This window comes from Ornithorhynchus anatinus, chromosome 19, assembly GCF_004115215.2.
Source record: "Ornithorhynchus anatinus isolate Pmale09 chromosome 19, mOrnAna1.pri.v4, whole genome shotgun sequence".
Taxonomy (NCBI): Eukaryota; Metazoa; Chordata; class Mammalia; order Monotremata; family Ornithorhynchidae; genus Ornithorhynchus; species Ornithorhynchus anatinus.
Window position 1 is genome coordinate 20,307,382 of NC_041746.1, and position 8,674 is coordinate 20,316,055.

The window sequence follows — 8,674 nt, forward strand, 5'->3', positions numbered from 1 at the left end:
AGTTTGGTACCCCCAACTCCCGTCTTGAGCCCATGTGGCTGAACCGTAGGTCTTTATTATCCTTTCTGGAGGCCACTTGTCCCCCCATCCATTTTCATCCCTGGTGTCTGTTAGCGATGTGTCAAGTGAATGTTTTTCCCTCCCTTTTTCTAAATCGTCATACAGGTGTATTCCTAAATGGCTTCCCCCGGTCTGGCAGGAAAAAGAATTTCGGTCTGATCAGACCAATATAACAACTGCCTAGCCAGTTTGCAGGCAGGTGTGTGTATGCTGCTAGGCCGCAAATCCAAAAATGGCCCTTCAGCGCGGGCTGCCTTTTTTTTTTTTCCAAATAAGAGAGTTTGGTTCAGAGCCAAAAGGTACTAGTAATCATCCCGGTCCCCTAAGGGTCCCCCCGCAGAGGTACCCCCAATTTTCCCTGGTCATACCAGCACTTCCACAGTAATTGGGATTCTTTCCACTCGCACTTATCAATAAAGGACTTGGAACTTCTGTCGCTTGTGCTCCAGAAGGAGGGAAAGTATCCTGACCAGGTTGAATTATGCCATTCCCAGGACACGTATGACTGGTTGTTGACTATCCCAGTCTTGTTCATCTTATAACACCATGCTGGTATGATGTTCTGGGGCCCACGCACTTACTGACAGTTCATCATTCCCATTGGATCGCCCACAAGCATCTTAATTATACATCTCACTCGGGTGGAGGATTTAGTGCCATCGCATGGGACCCAGATCCCATTGTGACACCTGATGTGAGTACTATTCCACCAGTTACGGAAAGGAGTACAGTTCACCTGTCCTCCTTTTGTGCCGGCATATGTCCAGCTACAGTTGCTCTCCCCCACTTGGTTCCCTTTCCCTGACTGGCTCAGGCAATACTGGCCCCTGACTGACTCCACCAAAGGCCATTGGTGTTCCTTGTGGGTAGTCCAAAACCCAGTACTATTATTTACCTCTGATCTATTACTGAGGATCCATTCCGGGCTTAGGGAGACAAGCACCCAAGGCCAATTTTCCAACCGTTGTGGACCCCACAAATCCAACAATTAGTCAAATTAAATGTGCTGGAAATTATTTCCACTAGTTGAGTGAACGTATTCTCCTCCTTCCCCCAGGGCGTTGGGGTCCCTCTTCTTAATAATATAGGGTGGATAGATGGGTAAGGGAGATGAGGGTTAGCACGAGAACTATACATCCTGAGCCCATGATGTCTGCACCCCGTCTCCGCTGTTTGATTCCCTTTTTCAGGCTTACTGCCTAGTTTTGTCTAGTAGAAATACAATCCCTAAGATACAAACAGACCATAAAGATTCTCCCAACCACAAATGACAATATAAGAGGTAGGGCAATGCAAGCTCCCAAGACCCACTGTCCCCACTGAGAGTAATCTTCAGGAGTCATGGAGTTCACGAGGAGGTGTTAGTCTCTCTCTGAGTCCTCCAGATGGTGGTTCTCAACTGGTCAGGATCGGAGGAGACCACAGTCCACTCCAACGGTTGCTGGACAGGTCCCTTTACTCTGGTGTGATGAGTCCAGCCTCTCTCTTTAGTCCATACTGCTGTGTCTGTGGTGAGCAGTACCTGGAATGGGCTTTCCCAGATCTGCGTCAACTTCTCCTCCTTCCACGCTTGAAAAAGAATCCGATCACCGGGCTGGAACTTATGTACAGGAAATCCCAGCGGAGGGGTCTGAGCAATAATACCCTTCCTCTGTAGGGAAAACAAATAGTCTGACAGAGACTGCACATATTTCCTCAAGAACCTGTCCTTGGTATCCCACTGGGGCAGTTGGGATAGTTTAGCTGGTAGGGGTGGCCATATAAGAGTTCATATGGAGATAATCCTACATCCCTGCGGGGTTTGGTCCTGCTGTGGTGCGATTGTGTCCGGGTCCTAGGCTCCCCACTGGCCACAGGCTGGCAGCCATCACTCTATCCCAGGCTTGCATAACAGTCCAGTCAGTCCCATGCAGAGGGGATACGCACCAAGGGATACCTGATACACTGGACACTGGCAGGTGGGCACACACCCAGCAATCAGACTGGTTCATCGCAGAGGCCATGGTGCTCGCCCAGTGAAGGAAAACGTTCCTTGTAGCCAGCACAAGCCAAGCCACAAGGAGTGCTAAGCATGTTAGATGGAGCCCGAGTAGGGCAGTCTTCCCTGTCTCTCAGGAATTGCTTTGATTGCCATGTCTGGGGAGGGAGCTGACTGATGCAACAAGGCATATGCTGACTTATCCTCCTTAGGGGCCATACTGATGGCCTGCAGTGCTTCGGGCAACATTTTGGTCCACCCCTTAAGTGAGGGGTGACCCAGCAGAGGCTCTGAATGGTAGCATTTTGATTAGCTTTCCCACAAGGGAATGCCTGTAGAAGTCCAGTGGCTGTGTCCACACAAGTAAAGGCATATTTCCGCCCGAATTGGGAGGGGCCCTATGTAGTCAACTTGCCAGGCCTGAGTAGGTGTATCACCACAGTAGATATGGCCCATGCCCCTGGGGACAACTCTAGGTCTCAGGCTAGAGCACACTGGACATTGCGCAACCATTTCTTCCAGCATGCCAAGAGTGAGCGGTAAGCCTGAGGCCTGTGCAATCCGCCATCCCGCTTTGGCTCCTCTATGTCCACTACTACGATGGTGGGCCCAGTCTGCCATTTCTGTCAGGCTAGAGGGCACTATAGTGTGCGTCTGGGCAATAGCAACCACCTCCTGACTACCAGGGGGTGTGGTATTACAGTGTGCCAGGACATGATACACCGTGAGATCAACTGTGGCAGTGACTATCTGGGCCCAAATGTCACCCCACATATCTGCTCCCCACAAGGGCTTACTCCTGATCGACCAGGCCTCACGCTTCCACTGTTCCATCCACATAGTAAGATCTCGATACACTGCTCAGCCATCCGTACAAAGAGATAAGGGTAATGGCTCATGGGTAAGAACCAGCCTGGCGGCACACAACTCGACCCACCGACTACTCTTACCATCCCCCTCTTCCAACCACATGATATCAGTGCAGGGTTGTATGGCTACAGCTGACCAACGCGGGGGGGCTACCTCTACATGACCCATCAGTATACCATGCCATCTCAGGAATAGCCCCTATACCCTCATGGACCCGAGTTGGAGGCTCTATATCCCCTGGAGTAGGTGGCACCTCCGGGTCTACAAACTGCATGGGCCCCAGTAGGTGTTGTAATTCCGAGGAGAGGGGACTGCGTGATAATTGTCCTCTTTATTGTAAATATGCGTGCCATTTTAACAGCGTCTGTGCCGGAGTTACAGCTGATGAAGGACGTCCAAATAAGGCATGCACCCACCCAGCTATGGGGACGGTTGTGCACACGGTAACTTCGGTAGCCCCAATCAAGGGCTTTACATGTTGTAAGGCCAGGTATATGGCATTCAACTGCTTCTCAATGGCAGTATACCATCCCTCGGCCCCCTTCCATACCTGTGACCAGAATCCTAAGGGGATATGGCCCTCTGGGCCGGTATACAATAGGGTGCCAGCATCATCGACATGGACATCCAGAGAGAATGGGACTCCGGGCATACAGGTGCCTAAGACCTGTATTTGCGCTACCAGCACTTCAACCTTCTCAAATGCTTGCTGTCGTGTAGTCCCCCAGTCCCATTGGGCTCCCCTCTTTGCCAGTCGATACAGGGGGCGGGAGGTTTGCTCTAGATGAGGGACAAAGCTCGGTCAGAATCCCACTAAGCCTAAGAATGTTTATACCTCTTTGACAGTTGTAGGGATAGGATATTGTTGTACTTTATCAATGACAACCCGTGGCATCACCCGCGTCTTACCTGACCACACAACCCCCAGAAACTTGACTGATGTTCCGGGCCCCTGGATTTGGTCCAGATTTTACCTCCCATCCTCGAGTTCGCAGATATGCCACGAGGACACTCGATACATAATAATGTTGGTATTTGTTAAGCGCTTACTATGTGCAGAGCACTGTTCTAAGTGCTGGGGTAGACACAGGGAAATCAGGTTGTCCCACGTGGGGCTCACAAGTCTTAATCCCCATTTTACAGATGAAGTAACTCAGGCACAGAGAAGTTAAGTGACTTGCTCACAGTCACACAGCTGACAAGTGGCCGAGCTGGGATTCGAACACATGACCTCTGACTCCAAAGCCCGTGCTCTTTCCACTGAGCCACGCTGCTTCTCCAAGTAAACACAGAAGTGCTGTCCGCAGTTAGCATGATGTCAACAATATAACGCACCCAGGGTGCGTCACTATTGCATGGGAACCTTTCCAAATCTCTGGCCACCAATTTACGGCAAATGGTGGGGCTATGGACATATCCTTGGGAGAGAACTTGGAAAGTCAATTGTCACCCTTCCCACGTGAAGGCAAACTGGTCCTGAAATCCCAGGCCTAAGGGTACAGCTGTTCCGGTTCTGTCTCCCCCAATTAGACTGTAAGCCCGTCAAACGTCAGGGACCGTCTCTATCTGTTGCTGACTTGTTCATTCCAAGCGCTTAGTACAGTGCTCTGCACATAGTAAGCACTCAATAAATACTATTGAATGAATAAATACTATTGAATGAATGAAAACAAAACACATTACCATGGATTAAGGTGCATTCTGCCCCCGGTGTCCACCAAGGCTAGGACCTGCTGCTTAGTGGTGCGGGGCCAGTAAATCACCGTCTCTGCATGGGAGCCTCAGGTCTCCCACCAGGGGCTGCACTTGGGGAAAGACCATAGGTCCACCCCTAGGGAAGGGGCTGGGCGAGAATCAGCCCTCCTCCGCCACCTCCCCCTCTTCTACCATCACAGAAGGCGGGGAGGAGCCAGGGCAGGGCCGAATCTAAGGATCGACACTGCTGTGGCGGGCCTAGCTGTTGTGCCCAGCTCATTATGACTACATTAGGTTGTTGATCAATCTTAATCTAAGGGTCGACACTGCTCTGGCGGGCCTAGCCGTCTTGACCAGCTCACTATGACTACATTAGGTTGTTGATGAATCCTTTCTCGCGGGGTTCCCGCACAAAGGAGATCGCTCCACATCTGTCTGGGGCTGATCCTCACGGCCCCCCCGGCCCGCTCCCGCTTTGGGGTAGGGCCTGGAGCCTTCAGCCTCTCCCACGGACGGGACCATCCCGGCTCTCCTCCAGTCCGCTCCACCTCGCCTAGATCCGCCCCACAATCTTGGTGGCACACTCACTAGTCAGGTGGCTAGAGTCTCTCGCCCCTTCTTTTGGAATGGAAAGGCAAGCTCTATCAGCTCTGTCGGGGCGTAATCCCAAGCAGTTACATTCTCCTCCGTGCCATACTGATCCCTTACCCCATCTTCAGCAACGCGCTGTCCCTCAAACCTCCAGGTCACGATGGGGCATGCCCTCAGCGGCACAGACCAGGGCAGGGTCGGCCACCCTCCCCAGTTACTCTCACTTTGTCTTCTTCCTCCATGTCCTCACTGTCCGCCTCCCAAGGCTTCCAGGCCTTTGCATCCCACCCCGGGGGCGCATTAATCGTGCGCACCCACGGGTGGGTCATCCTGCGGCCTCCTAACCGTACAAACCTACATGCTAAGTTCCCTCGTTTTCTCCCTTACTCTACCAACCTCTTTGATAACTCGGAGGCTAGCAGGGTAGTAGACGTACTCGCATCCCGTTCCTGTGCTAATTCGTCTCATCTCTGTGCTATTTCACTTTCCAATGCAATCTTGCGGGCCTCTGCCCGCTCAAACCTACATGCTAAGTTCCTAGTTTTCTCCCCTGCTCTTCCAGCCTCTTTGATAACTCGGAGGCTAATTCGTTTGGTCTTTCAGTAACTGTTTTAGCTGTCGGTGAAGAGGAGGGTGTGGTGGCTGGGCTGGTTCCCCTAAATCAATCAGATCCTCCCTACCCACCCCCCCGCACCAGATGGAGCTGGAGTAGGGGGTGACGCAAGGGGGGCTAATGTTGCTGCCGGCTGGGGGGCGCAAAGAGGAGGCAGAGAAAGGAGAGGTTCCCAAGGGGGTGCAGATTTCTCCTCCTTCTCCTTTTTCTTATCCATCCCCTTCGCCACAAATTGTCCCGCAGACGGCAACCAGAATGCAGCATAAGCACACTCCTCCTCATTCCGAGGTGCCTTCATATTTACATAGATATTCAGTTTTTGGCAAACCCACTCCTCGGAGGATCCGTACTTTGGCCAGAAGACGTTTCCTCCAAGCTGGGTGCCAGCCCAAATCAGGCAGCAATATTAAATCATCTTTTTCTTATCTTTTCTCTCATACTTTGGAAGTTCATCCCAATTATCTAATCTAGCCCTCAATGGGCTATCTTCTGGTACCTTTGGAAGGGGGCTTCCTCCACTTGACTTTGACTGGGACTTTCCCATCTTCCTGTTTCTCGACCGGGGTTTCTTGGGTCGGTCACTCAACAGGGCCAGCCTCAGATCCCTGTTTCTTGTTCAGACCCTCAACCCCGCAGACTCATCAGGACCGTCCTGTATTTGTCTCAGAATGGGAAAAGACTTCCTGTTTCTCAACCGGGATGTCTTGAGTTCTCAACTCAACAAAGCCAGTTCTAAGAACTCTCTGTGGTCTTGTTGGAACCCTCAATCCCGCAGACTCAACAGGACTAGCCTGTATATTCCCACCCTACCCGGTCACACAGGATTAAGATTGCTCACCTGGGCCTGTGCACAGACTTATATGATCAATCGTTCCTGCGAGTGGTTTCTCTCCTGCCCCCATTGGCTGTTTCTGCTCCCGGCTTTGGTCTCCCTTTGGGTCCTTTCTCGTCGGAGGAGAGCCGCTCCCAGGCTGGGCCGAGGGCCGCTGAAAATTTCAGCGGGACGTCCTGCCAGTCAGTCCAGGCCAAGGGAGGGTCCTCCTCGTTCGGAGAGGAAATCCCGGACGAGCCCCCCAAACTGTGTGGGATATTGACTCCCTCTCGATTGAAATCAGAGTCCGAGTCAGAAGCAGAAAGAGTCTTCATTCTTTCTCATGAGAAAGGGCACCACCCCCATCGCTTAAGCAGCATCAGCCAGGGAGTGCACCTGTTGTTTTTGCGAAGCAGAGTTTTGTAGCCCTAACACTTATCCCCCTCCTACCGACTAACCGCTTTTTCCACTGGCTGGATACTTGGGGCATACAGTCTAGAGTGCAGTCTAGAGATATGTGAAACAAAGAAGAAGAAGAAGAGGTCTGGGACCAGTTTTAGCTGGTTCAGGAGTCTTCCTTCACCTTTAGTTCCTTAACTGATTGGTTGGTTCCCCCCCTCCATATTTGGCCTTGGCTTAGCGGGCCTTGGCGTAGCTGGCCTTGGCAGTTTCTATGGATCTGCAGGGGCTTAACCCCTTCCTGATTCCTCGCAGAAACCTGAGGTAAACTTCGCTGTATGTCATCTCTCACAACCCTTACAAATCTGTTTTAAATATTGCAGTAAAAAACCCTCTGTGCTGCATTTTTGCGACTTGATTTTTTTTGTGGTTGTTGGACCTGACACTACTCAGGGATTACCCAGCCCCATCTCATGTGACAGATCCAGTCAGCACAAAGTAGGGAAGGCTCGCCAGTGAGATCAGAGGTCTGACTCCAGCACAGTGAAACCTCTTAATAGAGAAGCAGCGTGAGTTAGGGGAAAGAGCACAGGCTCCGGAGTTAGAGGTCGTGGGGTCTAATCCCAGCTCCACCACTTATCAGCTGTGTGACTTCCAACAAGTCACTTAACTTCTCTGTCTCTCAGTTACCCCATCTGTAAAATGGAGATTAAGACTGTGAGCCTTACGTGGGACAACCGGATCACCTTGTACCTACTCCAGTGCTTAGAACAGTGCTTGGCACATAGTAAGCTCTTAACAAATACCATAAATATTATTATTAATAGCACCTATCCCAGCCATCAGAGTGTCAGCTATTTCACAGTAAGCATCAAATTGGATCTCTTCCAGAGAGTGATCAAGTGTGTTCAGAGCAGGCACCAGGAATCTTCAACTGGTCACTCTCCAATGTCTTCTTCCCCATTGCTTTCAAACATGCATTTGGCTTACTGGAAAGAGCACGGGCTTGGGAGTCAGAGGTCGTGGGTTCTAACTCTGGCTCAGCTACTTGTCAGCTGTGTGACTTGGGGCAAGTCACTTAACTTCTCTGTGCCTCAATTACCTTATCTGTAAAATGGGGATTAAGACTGTGAGCCCATGTTGACAACCTGATTACCTTTTATCTACTCCAGCCCTTAGAACAGTGCTTGACCCATAGTAAGCACTTAACAAATACCATAAGTATTATAATTATTATTATTATATTTGGGACAAAAATCCCCTCTGCCTATTTCAGAAGGGCAAGCCATCCACCGGTTTGGGGAGGTTGTCAGAGACCTCCCCATTTCTTAAGGGCCTTCTGGATGAACTCATGCAAGTGGTCTACAGTTCCAAATGCAGGTCCCAGGGATTCCATTCTCCTGTTCTCTCCTGATTGTTCCGAAGTTGACTGCCAAGTACACCAATGATGCTATCACTTCTTGTGAGGTGTAACATAATGAACACAAAGACCAGAGCTTGCTCCACATCAGGTGCTTTTAATCACTGGTGGGGTTTAAACACATGCTTTCCTTTGCATAAGCCCAGCCTTGACTGACACAGGTAACTCACCTTGGCCCCCCCATAGATGCTCCCACTGCAGCAAACCCTCATTTGTTCCCGTGATGTCCTTCAGATT

The 8,674-nt window shown here is 50.9% G+C and overlaps 1 long non-coding RNA gene across 1 annotated transcript; it reads right to left on the reverse strand.

Annotated features, from left to right (window-relative positions):
- Positions 1-1,312: 1,312 nt before the first annotated feature.
- LOC114805624 lies at positions 1,313-6,523 on the reverse strand. The gene is made up of 2 exons (XR_003753600.2): positions 6,304-6,523; positions 1,313-1,711 (listed from the first exon to the last, which is right to left on the reverse strand). It is a non-coding gene; the product is annotated as an uncharacterized LOC114805624 (long non-coding RNA).
- Positions 6,524-8,674: the final 2,151 nt, after the last annotated feature.